This window comes from Tursiops truncatus, chromosome 2 (assembly GCF_011762595.2).
Source record: "Tursiops truncatus isolate mTurTru1 chromosome 2, mTurTru1.mat.Y, whole genome shotgun sequence".
NCBI lineage: Eukaryota > Metazoa > Chordata > Mammalia > Artiodactyla > Delphinidae > Tursiops > Tursiops truncatus.
The window spans coordinates 170,837,255-170,855,277 of NC_047035.1; the positions used below are offsets into that span (position 1 = coordinate 170,837,255).

At 45.9% G+C, this 18,023-nt stretch overlaps 1 protein-coding gene across 7 annotated transcripts in view; it reads right to left on the bottom strand.

Annotated features, from left to right (window-relative positions):
- RSU1 (Ras suppressor protein 1) overlaps positions 1–18,023 on the bottom strand; it is a 363,740-nt gene that overhangs the window by 165,438 nt on the left and 180,279 nt on the right. The window contains exon 9 of one of the 7 annotated variants that reach the window (XR_004525412.2): positions 1–4,028. This exon is cut by the window's left edge and continues 2,801 nt beyond it. The exons of the other annotated variants lie outside the window; for them this stretch is intronic. The gene's annotated coding sequence lies outside the window, so the exon portion shown is untranslated. The remainder of the gene's footprint in view (positions 4,029–18,023) is intronic. 7 annotated transcript variants of the gene reach the window in all.

Consider the following 18,023-nt stretch of genomic DNA (forward strand, 5'->3'; position numbering starts at 1 on the left):
GGCTATACTCCAATATAAAATGTTAAAAAAAAAACAAAAAACGATCACAGTCATTTGTTAACAGTAGCTATAGGGAACCGATACAGTAAGTGAGCCTCTCTGGGGCTGTCTGTGAGGATTTTGCTTAATTTCAGCAGGGGAAAAAAAAAATTCTGGGGTAATAATTCACTGAAAAGAAGGAAAAGTTAAAAACTAAGTTGCAGAGAGGGCGCAAAGGAGTGTCCCCAAGGAAAAACGGGTGCTGTTTCCACTAGAGGGAGAGGAAATGGGCAGGCCAACTGCCCCCTCTTGGCCACAATGAGACAGAAAGGGACTGGCTCTCTCCATACTCTGAAGCTAAGAGTCATGGCCCATGCTTGAGATGTCCCCAGGATTTAATGCATAGAGGTGACAGGGAGGAGACGGAGAGGTCTGTGCCTTTGAAAGCATTCTGTTACATGTAGCTGTGTGCAGGGCCACACGGGGAAGCACAGGGGCTGGTTAGGAGGCAGAGGCGCTCAGGAGAGAGCAAAGCCCAGAGCCTTTATAGTGGTTTCACAAAAAGGAAGGGGTGAGGCAGGGTACGAGTGAGTTTAGAAGTGAATGATGTGATTAAAATTTCAGAGCCCAGGGCTAAAGAGGTGATCTCTAGTTATCCAGTACCTGGCTCTGGGTCATAGGGAATATTGGCTTGGTGCACGTGAGTCAGAGAAAAGAGGTAGTTAGGATAGGGGTTCGGGGTTGGTTGGCTTGGATACGAAAAGATGCGCTAACAGATGAGTTGTTTGCTCCTCTAGGGATGAGCTAGCTTGGGAGTCTCCCCAGGCAGCAAGACCCCCAAGATGCCAAAGCATCATAAAATAGTGAAAGTGGAAAACAGGATAGATCAACACAGCCCACAGCCTTTAGGATGGATTTCCGTCCCTGTGATCACCCATACTCTCCTCTCGTGACGTACCTTCCACCTCTTCGACCTTGGAAGAGTCCCAACTACCCTTCAGACCGTGGCACAAGGTGCTTTCTGGATGAGCACATCCCCTCAGTGCTCTGCTCAGACAGTACCCATCCCGCCCTACAGGAGCCCTGGCGTCCTGCACAGGGGATTCTGGAGAACAGACCTGGGGCTTCACTCGCCTCTGCATTCCTGCACCCTGTCTGCCCCAAAGGACATGTGACATTGAGAAGGTGACTGACTTCTGTCACAGTCTGATGTCCTCATCTGCAAAATGATGGACACTGCTACCTTGCAGGGCTTGTGGAGGGAGAGTAATCAGACATGGACAAGGTCCTGTGTGCGCAGGCTCAGAGCAGGGGTTTCAGAGCAAGTGTTCCAGGGCAGCAGCTGCTCCTTCAGCCCCTCACGAAGGCCCGCGGCTCAGGCGATGCTGGCCAGTTCCGCCTGCTTCTCAGACCCTGGCTCTGCGCATGCACAGAGCACAGCTGGGATCGACTTTGCCCCCATGAGCCTGTGGGGAGATCCTTTCTCGGGGAGGTTCCTGGTGGGCACTGAAATCTGACCATGCCGGCTTGAGAGCACTGACAGAAGAACCCGGCTCACGGTCACTGATAGGCCACAGCCGCTGGTGGGTCAAGTGATCCACTCAGTATATGGAGGGAAGCTGTGGCACAGGGTCTTGGAAAATCTTCTGTCCCCTGAAATCTGAGGTCTATAGAGGATAACTGGGAGATGTTCGAGGAGGGCAGAAAAATGAACAGAGAACCATCTAAAGTGACAGGACAGGATCAATTACGTTCAGGTGCCTGATGAACAGGCTTCTGTTGCTGAAGGGATTCCTCCAAGGTGAGATACCTGCAGATGCTCTGTGCTGTGGGAGAGGAAAGAGGCACCGTCACTCGGCTCACAAGGGCTCTCGTTCTCGTCCCTGTGGGAGCGGGCCCTGCCCTGAGCTGCCATCTGCAGAATCCCAGCCAAAGACCAGCTCTGGAGAAATCATCATGAAATGATGCCACGGACGGCAGAGGTCACCAGACTGGTCATTTGAGAGGCATCCTATCCAAGCTGCCTGTGCACTGGCCCCCTGAAACTCCACGCAACTCAACACCCTGCCTGATGACACCTGAGATGGTACAGCAAACAATTCCAGCCCACCAGAATCAGAGCGAATTTCTCAACAAACACTATATTGAGTAGTACGATATGTACGCTTTTCTACTGCTGATAGGTGCATTTTATTTAATACGGCCATCTGCATTTTGGGAAAAAAAAATCCATTTGAGTCTTACTGTTTCTGTTGGATCCAAGGGTCTCTTGCAGACCTTCACACCTCTTCATGGCTGCAGTAATGAAGACCACTGGGGACCATGGCTTTCCTTCTTGAAAAACCTCCTCCCTTGGCTCCAATGCACTATCTTGGTACTTATTCTTTCTCCAAACAATTCTGCAGCCCTTGTGGGTTTTGCTTTTAGCTCTCTCTATCCTCTTCCCTAGAAAGAGCATCTGATTTTGTAGCTTCCGTGATCATCTCTGAATAGGAGCCCTCCAAGTCACCACCATCTTCAACCCCTGCTATGCCTAATTCCCACTAGGACATTTCGCTATTGTAGCCAACCAAATGCATGCAATAGTTCCCGAGCCCAGTTCCTCAGGTCTGTCCCTCTGAAGTCTCCAGACCTCCAGGATCAACAAGATGAAGTCTTTTTGGCACCTGCCTCTTTCTTCAGTCTCAGCCCGGGGCCAGGGTAGGATCTGAGCTCCAAGCAAAGCTGTATGTGCATTTTTCAGCAGGAGGCGAACACAGCTTTCATCAGCTTCTCAAAAGGTTTGTGACTCAGTGGATTAACAAGCTGCTTTACGGTACTTGCTCTTTTTTCCATCATCTTATGATTTTATTCATTCTTTTTCTTCTACCCTAAAATAGGCCTATACCACATGGCCATTAGATTATTATAACAGGTCCCTTCTTGGTCTTTTTTTTTTTTTTTTCCGGCCGCACCGTGTGGCTTGGGGGATTGTGGGATCTCACTTCCCCAACCAGGGATCGAACACCGGGCCCGGCAGTGACAGTGCCAAGTGCCAACCACTGGAATGCCAGGGAATTCCCTCTTCTTGGTCTCCTTGATACCGATTCCTTCCTTCCTCCAATGCGTCCTACACGTGACTGACGGAATTCTCTCTCCTCGGTTTACGCATGGAAAACAGCGTCCGCTACCCACCGGATCAGAGAGCAACCACAGAACATGCCGTGTAACGCCTAACTAACCCACCTTCATCTCCCCCTGTTCGCTCACCATCCGAGCGCAGAAAGGCTGGTCTGGAGGACGGCCGCGTGGACTGTAGGAAACGTGGGCAGAGTGTGAGTTTTGCCACCTATTAGCTAAGTAAACTTAGAGTCCCATAGCTTTCCAGAACCTCTGTTATCTTCACTGGAAAACGGTCATATCTGTATACCGTCTACCTTGCAGGCGATCTGCGAAATTTTTTAACACTAAATCAATCTAAGGCCTGGGATTAGTCTTTCCCGTCAGCCAGGATCCCTCCGGTCTCTGTGTTTTGCTGGTCTGTGTTGCTACTGCCTGAAACGCCCAGCCTCCACCCTCTCTGTAGCCCAGATCGCAGCCACATCTTTCGGCCTTTCACAGCTCTCTCTGCCCTGCCGCCCGCCCCGGTCCAATTTCCGCCTTCGCCAAATACTAGAGGGTTTATTGGGATTTCGTCATTAAGTCCTTCATAAGATACAAAGTGATTTCTGCTCTCGGCTGGTATTTCCAAGTACCAGTAGAGCACCTGGATCAGGGCACCTGGTGAATAGTAACCATGCAATCAGCGTTCACTGTCACAACAAGCCAAGGTAGTTGGATTTATCTTATTATCTTATTATCTTTGCAAATGAAGGAACTGAGGCTTAGCAAAAGGTCTGGATCAAACCCAGGCAACAGCTCCAAAGTTCAAACTCTTTAGGCTCGAAGTTGTCTTGTCTCCCATCTTTCTGGATTTCTCAGTTCCGTCCTCTTCAACAGCCTACCATTTTCCTGAGGGCGGGGACTTGCGGACTTCACTTCTTTTGTATTCTGCATACTCAAGGCAGCTGCTGGAAACACATTGTGTGCTATGTAAATATTATGTTTCAGAATGCCAGGTATATGAGAGGTGCAATATGCTGTTCTTAAGTCATTTGCTCATGTCATATGCCTCCCTCCTGTTGTTTTGGGTGTTTCCATGGAAAGTCCTTATACAGACCAAGAAAAGAACCAATTTGAAAAATCTAAGTATATGGCCGGTGACAATAACGGAGAGAAATCACTTTGTGTCTAATCTGTAATCTTATGGTAGGATGCTCAATTTAAAATCTCCTCAAATGAATCTGTGGACAAAGTGTGAAGCCTAGATTATTAATAAGCATTTGCAGTATCTTTACTTATCCCATCTAGCAGCTTCTGAGGGGCTGGTGACAGAACCTTAGCACATGAATTGCTGAGTCTTAAAGAAAAAAAAAAAAAAAAAGAACAGTTACCATATTCCCATGAGCAGTCTCATTCATTCAAAAGGCAGTGATTTTTTGAGATCAGACCTCCAAGAGGTGGTTCCGTGAAATTCACTAACACCAGGATGTGTCTTTTACATTCGCCTCCGTTATAACCGTCACCGTTCTCTGTCCCCAACACACAGTGTTAAGAAGAAATTATCCACATACATGTGGTAAACAGCATCTGTATAGACAGTCAAAAGGAATCTGTAGCTGGCTTAGGACAGATACTAAGCTATACAAAAATGTAAGGCAGATTTTAAAATACCCCATACGTTCTAGACTCGCTCTCCGCCCCACGGAGGGGAGAAAGCAAGATTCTGGCAGAGCAAAACTAACAATCTCATGCACAAAAGATGCTCATTAAACTTCATCATCCTGTCTACTCTAATGATGCTTTTACTTAATAAAAATTCCCCGAGCAGGAGCAAGGATATTAGGCAAGGTCTTCGGTTATGTATCAGAGGTCTGAGCTGTCACCAGCAAGCACGCAGTTCAGGGGGTATGCTCCCTGGGGAAGGAGCAAATACAGCTTTCACAGAATACATGCAGAGAAAAATCAATGACTGCAACTCGCTTCCCTGCTTAAGCATTTAAGAGAATAGGTAATCCTTTTAAATTAAACTGCAAAGTGCTAAATGTTGCAATTTACAGAATAAACTAAAAAGCAAAGGAAACAAGAGGAAGGGCATTGGTAAGTTTTCTAAACAAGCTACTTCCTTAATAGACTTCAGACATGAAGTATTGGGGAATATTTTTTATGACAAGAATTATTTTGGGATATAGTATGTGGAGATTGAAAAAGAGACATCCAACCATGTATGTGTCTATGTGTTTGTAGCATACACACAGATATACAAACCTACTTATAGAGACAAGGAAGGGAGAAAGTATTTCTATATGTGCATTTAATCCCTCCAAAGATTATTCCTAAGAAAACACAATGATTAAAATTCACTAACTTGAATCTGGCTCTCACAAGCTGAACAGTAATTATCTAATGGATTCGTTAACATGGACAGCTGGATGTTAATACTGCAGAAATCACAAATTATTGCTTTTGTCCATTTCATACAACCCACTTTAAATTTCATATCCTGCCAATACGGACTTGGCTGGAGAGACAGGACGGTCAGGGCGAGAGTGCAGCACCACCCGAAAACCTGAACTTAAAGACAGTAAGATCGCCCTCCAGGTGTTAAATGATAGCGTCAACACAAAATGAACCAAAGCAGAAACATGGGAAGTTACCCCAAATAACGCCAGCACAACTCAGGCCAGCCGGACTTGGCTGGAAGCCAAGCTGGAGACCCTGCCCATCAGAAGAGCGTGGTTTTGATCAGCGACTCGAACAGTGGGGTAGATGCCAGCAGTGGGCACCTATGCACTACCCAGAGAAAGGCGGTGAGGACCCAGCTGGGAGTTCTGTGGACGCCCCGATAGGACGCCGTCTCTAAGTGGAAGCAGAGAAAATAAACGTGACGCCACCACAACCCTTCAAAGGCTGGCCCGCTCCGGCACGGTCCAGCCGCCGGCCAGTTCTCTCCGCTCTTCGGCCACTACTCTCCATGTTCCCAATCTCTAGCACACAGGCAAACAAATCAGGCCCCTGCCCACTTCTGAGGTTTGTACTTGCTCCTCCCTCTGCCTGAACGTTCTTCTCCAGCTCTCCCTGAGATAGGCACTCTTCCTATCCCCATTTCACAGGTGAGGGAATGGACAGAGACAGCTTCAATATCTTGGATGTGAATGGCTATGCTGTCCCAACTTTGGTGTCAGAACAACTCAGTCTCAAACCTCTCCCTTTACTCTGGGTGCGGAAACTGGTTCATACATGAGCCTGTAGCCAACCTGCGCCAACCAGAGAAAGACCTAGGACCTCAGCGCACACTGCTGGGAAGAAAAGTCCTTTCTTTTCTGTTTCAGTTGAATTGGGAGCCCAGGTCTGCTGCCAGCCATGGTGAGCTCTGTGAAGAGAGCCTGCCTGGAACACAAACCAGCAGACGAAGCAGAACTGAAAGGTGGAGAGAAATGGAGTCCAGTGACATTGAGCCCTTGATCATGCCATGCCTGAAGTCTACTGTACTGCTGGATTATTAGAAGCATAAAATAAATCATCTCCATTCCTCTTACGCTTCCTGTTTCTTGCAATCCAAGGAATGCTGAGTCCTGACTGATGCATCACTCTGGTCTACTTCAAACGTCAGTTCCTAACAGAGGTCTTTTTTGCCCACATTCTCTCTCTTTAACCACATTCACTTCCTTCCCACCCACAGTCACATAAAATTATTTTGATTACTTGTTGTTTGCCACCTCCCTGAATGGAAGATGAACTCCGAGAGAGCAGGAACCTTGTCTGTCTTCTTGAGTATCCTCTCCGACCGGCATGCCGTGGGCACATGATGAACGTTTGTTGACTGACTGAATGAAAACATACATCACTGTACTTACTAGAATGTACTGAAATATCCAACTACGCAAGTATCCTCCCAGCTAGATCATTAGCGCCTCTGAAGCAGGGACTGTCTTAATCCTTTTGTTCCTCCAGTGCCTGCCACACACGAGTCACCTAATAAACATTTACTGGTGGACTGAAAGAGTGTCTTAGCCAAGGAACATGTCCTGATTCATTCCTCAATTCCGTACTCATCAAGCGATGACAGACATGCTTCCCATTTAGAGCTGTCCACTGGAAAAAAATGTGAAGGCCAAGGCAAGTCTTCTACTCTTTAGGGGCAGTTATCCTCTGTTACAAAATTCTGGTCCTACATCAGTTTCTTATGTGTTTTCCCCAGTTTCTGCAGGGGTTTTGAGGCTGAAAGGGTGAGCAGTAAATGCATCATGGTGCCAGCTTGGGAGCCCAGTCCGTTTGCCTCCTGGGGAGATTCTCTTTCAAAGTACTGTGTGACCAGGGGTTGCCATTAAACTCCTCTACAGTACAGTGGGTTTTACTGAATATTAACCATCGTTTGATATTAGTAATAACTAGCTGAACACAGGAACAGCCTACGAGAGAGAATTAAGTTAAAATGAACATTATAAAAACACTGGGGTTTTCTTCCTTTCCTTTGGACAAATTAAACATCAGAATGGATTTTTATTATGGAAAGATAGGTGTTTTCCTGGCCACACGTGGTTCCTTGAGGAAAGGCTCAGCGTTAACGACCTTTTAAGTTATTAAGCTAGTGATCATAATAGCCAAACTCAGGTAGCACACCCTATACAACAGCATTTCCACGGGAAGCTTCCGTGGCGTTTTCTGTATGTGCTCATTTGAGCCTGAACGAAAGACACCATGCAGGGGTGCACATCTGTCCTGTGGTTCTAGATATAAATGATGTTACAAATACAGAGCCGGTGTCACAGAACTGGAATACTAGAGTCTCAACAGGGAAGGCTCTTCTTTGTCTTTCTTTTGTTTTTCAGATGCGGACAGATGGTAAGAGCATGTCTAGAGGTATTATTACTCGTCCTCTTCCTCTTCCTCTTTGTGGCTATTAATTTGGACTCCCTGCTCCCGGGGCCATCTTCCCCTCTCAGTTTCTCTCAGCCCAGGTGACTGGATGATGTGACCATGGCAGGTGACTCACGGTCAGGCCGATGGAAAGCGAGACGGCTCTTTAGGTGCTAGCCTACAGATTGCAGAGTGCGTGGCAGATGGCACTGAATCAGGATGCAGAAGGCTTTGGAACTAATCCGTTGACTGGGTAATCTGTGTCTCCCTAGACAGGCAGTGTATGCTGCCACCCACCCCCTACCTCGCTCCCTGAATGGACACTCAATCAGAAGGCACAAGAACCTGTTTAGATCAAACACCACGAGCAATGGCTTCAACCTGGTCACAGCTGGGCATCTGAATGGAACCTGCACGCTTTACATAGGAAACTTGTATAGCACTCCGCTTAAATGAACTCATTTACCCTTAAGCAAAATCATGTTAAATGAAACCTCACATCTCCAAGGTTCCTCCTACGTTCGGGTTAGCTTACAGCATGACGCCTGAGATTCTAGACAGCGCTGTACGACTTGCCTCTCGTCCCTGTCCATGGATTTTCTGTGAGGTTAAGTTCTACGTCTACAGCAAAGAGATTTTTAAAAAACTAACCTTAGGAATCAAAACCAGAAAACATCCACCTACCTACGGGTGGATGCATCCACGCGGCGCTTTAGCCATGAGGCTCTCGCCAGGTGGACCTCAGGAAGCAGCACCTACAAGTCAATTCTAGTCATTGCCTTTTGCCGTTTCCCCAGCAAAGCCGAATTCCCTCACCTAAGCTGGGCTCTCTCTCAAGTGCCAAACCCCACCAGCCCTGGAACACGGCATATCCAGTTGATCTGTGCTTTCCCTCCATTCCTGATTGCAATATGTAAACTACTGACTAGCAGTAAGGAGAGGCTGGCAGTAGAGGAGGAGCCAGGCTTTTGCGTGCAAAGAAACAAAGTGGTACTTGGGAATAAGCCCAACAACTGTCAAGAAAATAATGGAGAAAAACATCTAGGAGAGCTCAAGAGTACAAGGGCCTACGGATCCCAATCTTCCTTTAGTTTCACTGTCATGTTTCTGAGTTTTGGGGAAAAACGTATTCCAAAAAGGAATGGAGGGTTTAAAAAAAAATACCTTTGGGACTTCCATGGTGGCGCAGTGGTTAAGAATCCACCTGCCAATGCGGGGGACACAGGTTCAAGCCCTGGTCCGGGAAGATCCCACATGCCGCGGAGCAGCTGAGCCCATGTGCCACAACCACTGAGCCTGCGCTCTAGAGCCCGTGAGCCGCAACTACTGAGCCCGCGTGCCTAGAGCCTGTGCTCTGCAATAAGAGAAGCCACCGCAATGAGAAGTCTGCGCACCGCAGGGAAGAGCAGCCCCTGCTCGCCGCAACTAGAGAAAGCCCGCACGCAGCAACAAAGACTCAACGCAGCCAAAAATTTAAAAAATAAAATAAAATAGATTTATTAAAAAAAAATTAGCCCTGATATGCTCAGCAGATTTAATATATCTCATCTAGTTCCTCCTAGTTTTTTGTTGTTGTTGTTAAATCAGATTCTTAAGAGTCTCAGAGAAATTTATGGTTTTCAAGTGCCAAAAGGTTAAAAATTAAGATGTCTGTGGTTTCCGCTTGAATGTTAAAGACGATCTACTGGAGGATTCCGTGCATCAGCCCTGAATCTGAGTGGGCATCCCGGGAATCTGAGGGGAGGATAGGACTCTCTCTTGGGCTCCAGCTTTAGCTTCTGATGCCCCCAACGGGTCTTGCAGACTCAGAGCAAAGCTGGGGCCGTGGGTGGAGAGAGAAGAGCTTGTCACAACAGGCCTTTTCATCCAAGAATCGCAAGCCTTCCCTTTACGAGTCTCACCCGCGCAACACTCCTGGAAGGCGTTAGCCCTAAACACAGACGGCGGAAGTGAGGCAGAAGCAGAAGCGTGAGGTAGAGATGCCAGAGGCCCGGGGTTTCTGTGCGATCCCGCCTGAGGCTGCTCTTCTGCCTCCGTTTCCGGTACAGGCGGGCCTCGTCGCATCCCACTTCGCAGAAGCTGCCTTTTTTACAGATGGAAGGGTTGCGGCAACCCTGCATCCAGCAAGTTAATCGGGGCCAGCAGTATAACTATTTAATTAAGGAAGGGACACTATTTTAGCCATAAGGCGATTGCACATTATAATGTCAACGTGACTTTTATACGCACTGAGAAACCAGAAATGTCGCGGGCCTCGTTTTATCGCGATACTTGCTCTATCGCCGGGGAGTGCGGCGCGCGCTCTGGAACGGAACACACAGTATCTACATCAAGAGGCTGTGGTCACGATGTGGCCACGTGATGACACTTGGGTGAAAAATCACAAAGGGAACGTGTGCACAACAGTTATGTCCAATATTCACAAACCATGTTCTGTAACAAATGACTCAAACTGACCTGTCTTCTCATGGAAAAATATGTCCCTCCAACCCACTCCCCCCCCGGATAGCTATTAACCAAGAAGATTTCTGTCCAACATATTTTGCCTGGAATGGTAAAACAAGCCCCTCTTAGTCAGTCTGCTGAATACCTGCAGCAGGTTCATCTCTCCTCTCATAAATATTTCAGGAAGCTTTTCTTAAAGTTTTATTTTTAAACACATATTAGTCCTTCCACTTGGTAGAGACGTATTCTCTACTTTCACATATGTATAGTTCTGTCCAAAATAGGAGATACACCAAGTTAACTTTAAACTTTCTAGTAGCCACGTTAAAAAAGTGAAAAGAAATAGATGAAATCAATTTTAGTAATATATCTAATTTAAACCCAACAGATCCAAAATACCATTTCAATGTGTAATCCATATCAACATGATGAATGGTCTATCTTATCCTTAATCTAAAGATAAATGATTTAATATCATAAATTTAATAATTTTTTTTTTGTACTAAGTGTCTTTGAAATCTGGTGCGTATTTGAAAACTCTGATAGCACATCCCAATCAGACAGGCTGTGTAATTCAAGGGCTCAAGAGTTGTTAGCTGGCTTCCCTGGTGGCGCAGTGGTTGAGAATCTGCCTGCCAGTGCAGGGGACACGGGTTCGAGCCCTGGTCTGGGAAGACCCCACATGCCGCGGAGCAACTATGCCCGTGAGCCACAACTACTGAGCCTGCGCGTCTGCAGTTTGTGCTGTGTAACAAGAGAGGCCGCGACAGTGAGAGGCCTACGCACCGCGATGAAGAGTAGCCCCCGCTCGCCGCAACTAGAGAAAGCCCTCGCACAGAAATGAAGACCCGACACAGCCAAAAATTAATTAATTAATAAATAAATTTGTTAAAATAAGAGTTGTTAGCAGTTAGCATGTTGCACAACACAGATAGAGACCATTTGAAAATGGTGAAATCGAGCGATCTTATACTCAGATGAAGGGCATTTTGGAAGCTGATGGACCCTTTCTTGCCACATGGTTACTTTTAATGCTTTAGAAAAAGGATGGATATATATTTATATATACATTTTATATATGTATATATTTTATATATGTGTAAAACATATATACTTACATATGTATATAAAATTATGTAATATTTTTAAAAAGTAATCCCACTTACCTAGAGAGTCTTCCAATATGTTTAACTGTTTGTAGTAGTTCTGAATATGAGCCTGGAAAGGTCTTCAGGCCAACACATATACCTCCTAAAGCCCATGAACTTGGCTGGAGAAAAGTATAGTCAGGCCCTCCTTCCCCAAAGCAAGGAAACCTAAAAACAACTTTTTGTTTGTTTGTTTGTTTTGTTTTTTGCGGTAGGCAGGCCTCTCACTGTTGTGGCCTCGCGTGTTGCGGAGCACAGGCTCCGGACGTGCAGGCTCAGCGGCCATGGCTCACGGGCCCAGCCACTCCGCGGCACGTGGGATCTTCCCAGACCGGGGCACGAACCCGTGTCCCCTGCATCGGCAGGCGGACTCCCAACCACTGCGCCACCAGGGAAGCCCCCTAAAAACAACTTTAAGAGCCAAAGAAGCTCCGCTGGCAGCCGGCCAGAGGGCACCACCCAGGCTGGGGCTCAGCAGAAGCAGCTCTAGACCACGTGCACTCACGAGTTTTGCCACATTCCAGGCAAGCCAGGCGTCCTCGCCCAGCAGTGCGCCTTTCAAAGTGGCAAACACTAAATCCAGGCTCAGGCCCTTCACCCTGCTCCATCCCCGCCCCTGCCTCCATGGAGGTCTACAGAAGCTCGCTGCAGGTGGCCACGAGGGGGGAACAGCACAGTCAGGCTTTTATAAAGGAGAAGACAATGTGTACGAGAGACAGGGGACAAATATGAAATCTGCTGCCACATCAGGGCTGTCGTTACTTTCTCCATTCCTTGTCGAGGTATTTTTTCCCCCAAACTCAGAAAAAGTCAATGGAAACCGAAAGAACGGGTGGGATCCAAAGGCTTGTCTGCTTTTGCGCTCCCACAGGTGTTGTCATGATCCTTTTGACGGCTGTTGACTTGTTCTCAAATACCAGTGCTCTATTCCCTGCAATGACACAGCCTCTCACCTGCTACCACTTTTGAGTTCCCTTGCTCTGCTTGTATCTCTCAGGTCACAGGGCTGCCACCTTTGCCTCTGGCTAACGCTCTAATGGGGACACTTTACAGAGCTGACTTTGAAACTGCCCACAAGGAGCAAGGCTGGTATGACTCTTGAGTACTGGCTGAATGAAAGGATTCTGGGCAGACTCTCAGCTGTGCAGTCTGGGATACTTACGCTAAGCCTCAGTTTTTCAATCTGTAAAGCGGAAATTATAATCGGACCTACACTGCTTACAACTGTGAGCAATGAATGGGGGAAGGACGTAAGAAGCCTACCACTGCGTCTGGCCACACATTAAACATGAACTTTTTTTTTCATTACAACCACTGTTAAGAGAAGTTAGGTCACCTTTGCAGGATCTCATAACAAATGGGAAAGGAAAGGTCCAAGCCTTGATTTGTCCAATTTCAAAATCCAGCCTGGAGAGAGAGAGAGAGAGAGAGAGAGAGAGAGACAGAGAGAGAGAGAGAGAGAGAGACAGACAGACAGACAGACAGATTGATTCTCTATGCTCAGCACCTGCAAGGAAGTTAAAATGTCTGGCAGACTATTAGACCTGGTTCTGAGGTTCGTCTATGATAAGTGGCAGCTGGGTAACCCTGGAGAACTTAACCTCTCTGAGCATGCTTTCTCACCCGGAAAATGGGATGGATAGTAATAACAGTACATACCTCATAGGGTCATTAGGAGGATGAAATAAGATAAAGCGCTTAGCAGGTACCAAACACATGCTTATTCAACACGGCTTTTACACACAATGAGCTCTGAACTGGGCTTGTCCATTCCAAACTCGGCTGAAGACACAGAGTTACAAAATGCCTTATGGCTGTGTGCCCTAAGTTTTGCACAAAACACAGTTTCTTTCCAAAGAGTTCTTCTCTTTTTCTTTTTCTTTTTTTTTATACATCTTTGTTGGAGTATAACTGCTTTACAATGTTGCGTTAGTTTCTGCTGTATAACAAGGTGAATCAGCTATACGTATACATATATCCCCATAACCCCTCCCTCTTGCGTTATTTTCTTAAATGTTATCATTTGTATAATGGAGAAAAATTGCAAATGTCAGAGAACATAAGGTGAGGACCTTGGCTATAAAACTACCAACAAGTTTAGTCACTTTCTGAGCCTGGTCTTCACTGAATTGATCATATAACCACGTTAGTCAATGACAAAGATGATCATGGAGGGTCTTCCTGCAAGAAGGTTCCACCTCTTTTGCTCTGTCCAGGGTTCTGAATGGGCGGCTCACCAGCACCATTAGGAAAAATGAATGCATACTGGTACTGAATACGCCTCCGGTCCTCCTCTTGCTTCAGCCCTCCCGTTCACAGGCTAAGCTCTTCTGGAGTCTATTCAGAGGGGAACCACATTATGTAAGACTCAATAATCTTTATGGTAACTCTGCAGTGAAAGTGTCATTTGTTGTAATGAACACTGATCATAAGTTAAGCTCTGAGCTATTCTCTCCATTGTTTTTCATTACACTGTCCCTCGCTCTGTTATATTTCAGGAGTACTGAGGGAATTCATCCAACTATGTTTGCTAGTCAGCTTTTCGTTACTCAGATTAGATTCTGCTAAGATGCAATGGAGCGATTTGCAAACACACTGATACTTAAGGAAATGCATCAGACGCTGGTTATGTGCTCTCCCCCTGCTCCTGGCAACCCCCCGCTCCTCTTGGTTACGTGTCCCTTGAATTTGGCATTTTTCTCTCTATTTATTTTCCGCTCAATCTACAGCACTGTTCTCTGCGCCCCAGTCTGAGAGAGTATTAACAACGTGTTTCTGGGTATTTTTTTCCTTCAGCGATGACTCTTTGTTCAATTCGACAACCAGAATTTCCACAATCATCATCACCTCTCATACAGCTCTCACTTGCAAACATCACTCTGCTTACGTCACAGTCGTTCCCTCCTCCGGCTGCTTTAAAGTGCACTCACTCCAAAAGGCACACTAGTGGAGGGGAAGCTGGAATTTTTCCAATTTTGAAAAGCCCAATATGAAAAATTCATTTTGCATTTCATATATTAAGCTTGAGAGTGGAATTTCCATACGCCTCTGTGCTCCGTGCTCTTGGAATGGCTTATAAGTAGGTTGTGAGTCCTTGGAGAGACCACGTCACTGCCGTGTCTCAGAAGTCACAAGCACAAAGGCTCGGAGACCACGTGGGTTGGCCTCTGGTCATGAACACCTGCCGGCTTTCCCACTTTTACTGAGTAGGAGGCTTCAGCGCATCCCATCTGATACTGGGCATTGTTACATTTCCTTAGACCATTAGATTTGATCCTGTTTGCCATGATGCCAGAGAATAATTAGAATACTAACTATAAGGAAATGGTACCTGCGAGCCCCAAAGATCTGGGCTTGCCACCCTGGGTGTCTTTTTAAGGGTAGATTGGCTGAGAACGCTCCCTTTTCAGGGAACTCTCTAGCTCAATGAACTGGATAGTATGCAGACAGCTGTGCCACTGTGATGCCCTATTCTCTGTTACTGTACTTTTCTCCTGACACACACCAGAGAAAAGCTGAGAAGAAACTTTTATTAAAATGTCTACAGCTATTGAAAAACAACAGTAAAAGAAATACTTTTCCAGATATGACACTGTTGTTTCTGGTAACTGCAGAAGACTTGGTGGATATGAAGATCACATATTACTATAAACATACATAAAACAGGGTCATATTTCTTGGGCATTTTGTAATTGTGGGGAGGGTGGGCACAGAATCAGGCCAGAAAATAAGAGTTCAAAATATGGGTAAGGAGGGTGATTGCTTTAAAGTTGAGATGAGCCATAGGCACTGTAACAGTATGAACAAGAAGGACAAAATTGGTAAACAGAGCTCCCCTGTGCTTCAGGGAAATAATCATGCAGAGTAATTAACCAAACTCTCAATTTCAAATTAGGTGTAACACACGTAAAGACTAAAGAGGCAAGAGGCCTGAGAAAACGTTAGTAGATATTAAACCAAGAAACTGCTAGCATTTGACAAGAACCCAAAGCCAAAACGAAAGCTCACTTAAATAGATTCACACCACGTTCCAGAGGAATCGCTAAGGAGTCCGTCACCACACAGAACCACAGAGGCGGGGACTGTTCATCTGTCTGAGACTCATCTTACTCATATATAAAATGGGCTTTTGCCCTGTCATCTAACAAAGTGGTTATGAGGATGCAATGTCAGGTACTTCACACCTGAAAATGACTCCTCTGGAACAAAGGCTCACAGTCGTTGCCCAAACGCTCCACTCAAAGTGCATCTGCCTAGTATGAAGTACTAACACAACACTGTAAACCCGTTATACTTCAATTTTTAAAAATGGATTAAAAAACGAATGGAAAGACATCTATGAAGGATGTTTACATAGGAAGAGTATCATCTGAAATAACACTCATATAAAGAATGATCTGCGGCTTCCCTGGTGTTGCAGTGGTTAAGAATCCGCCTGCCAATGCAGTGGAGGCGGGTTCGAGCCCTGGTCTGGGAAGATCCCACACGCCGCCGAGCAAATAAGCCCGTGCGCCACAACTACTGAGCCTGCGCTCTAGAGCCCGCGAGCCACAACTACTGAGCTCACGTGCCACAACTACTGAAGCCTGCACGCCTAGAGTCCGGGCTCTGCAACAAGAGAAGCCATCGCAATGAGAAGCCCGTGCACCGCAACGAAGAGTAGCCCCCGCTCAACGCAACTAGAGAAAGCCTGTGCACAGCAACAAAGACCCAATGCAGCCAAAACTAAATAAATAAATTTTAAAAAAAAAGAATGATCTCCATGTCCTATTGGCAAGCAAGTATCTACTTAGCTTCTGTCACAGTGCACCATGTTTTCACTTCAGTCCTGTCAATCTGGTTCCAGTTATGAGTCAAGAAATTGATGGTGACGCAGTCTGCTATCAAGAATAACATGGGTAAGGCTGAATCTCATCCCAGAGGCATCTGCATTTAACAAACAAGCAATCAAAGCAACCTCCTCAAAACAGAGGAAGCAGACCCACGGCCTGCTTTCATTAGTACCTATGATTTTGGCTGGGTGCCCCAAGGAGGTATCCTGGGCACGTCCTTCCTTCAACAAGAGGTGTTAGGCCAGCCTTCTGCCCAAAGACAGCAAATCAACTCTGAAAGACTGCTGACGCCAGACATATGGCTACTTACTTGTACATGTGCAGAACATGGACATTTCTTAGATAGAACTGTAGAGAAAGAGGAACTCTGGCAGTAATCCAAACTATATCTTCTTTCATTCTTTAACTTCTACATTTCCTTTTGAAAAGAAATATATTACAACCCATTTGGAAATTCCGAAGTGGGTTAAAAAGAAAACTGCCAAAGTCTCCTACTTAACCATAACTTCCACGAGTATTTGGGTAAATTTCTTTCCAGTTTTCATCCAGAATATTTGTTAAACAGCAACAATCATAGTTCATAATTTTATAATTAGGTTTATAATTTTAATCAAAAGTTACGGCATCAGTTTACATAACTGTAAACACAATTACTGACGGGCTATCTATAAATCTGTGCTGTGGTTCATAATTAATGTGAACATTTCTTTGGGACACCAGTGTGGCTTTGGGGAAGCCATTTAACCTATCTAAGCTTCAGTTTTTCTCAATGAAAAAAAAAAAGGGATAAGTAATATTAACCAGCATCATTAGACTTTTGTGAAAGTTAGGAGATAATACATTGAAAGGAAGTGGTATCTGACAGAAATATAAGCCTCCGTTGATGTAAACGGTGGGTAACACACAACACCATTTCTCACTGGACTGTCTTGAAATGAAGCATATCTGCATACAACCTAGAAACCCACGAGGAGGGTAGGGAAGTTCCAGCCTTTCATTTACCAAGCAGAGTCCTTGGGGAACTGAGCATCATTGGGAAAGCCAACTCTCCAGTGAAGGGATTCAGTGTGCCTCAAGCAGGGCTCGGGAGCGGCCGCCGGCCACTTCCGTTTGGGAGGTAGAGGAGTTTCAGGCATAGGCATAAAAATGCTGAAACACAGTCTCAAAACCTGCAGCCTATTTTAAATAAGCACACTTGACAAAGTTAACAATTTAAGACAGTCACAATGACGGGGAAGGCAACACAATGACTTAACATATAACACAGTGGTCCTCGACCAGGCACAGTTCTGCCCTCCCCCAGGGGCCATTTGGCTGTATCTAGAAACACCTTCGGTTGTCACACCTGGGGGTGTGCTACCGGCATCTAGTGGTTAGAGATCAGGACGCTACTAAACATCCTACAACACACAGGACGGGCTCCAACAACAGAAAGTCATCTGGTCCCAAAAGTATCCATCATACTGAGGTTGAAAAACCATGGTGTAAACAGCTCACAAGTAAAATGAAACCTTATTGAATATTAAAGCCAGGGAGATATGGGTCTGTTCGCCTCACCCCACCTAAGGCTCCCCGATATCACATCTCCCCCAAGGGATGTCTCCCAAAGTTGTTCTGTGAAATGACTACAGGTACGGATGCCAACTTCAAATTTTAGCTACCATGTATTTTTCTTCATTGC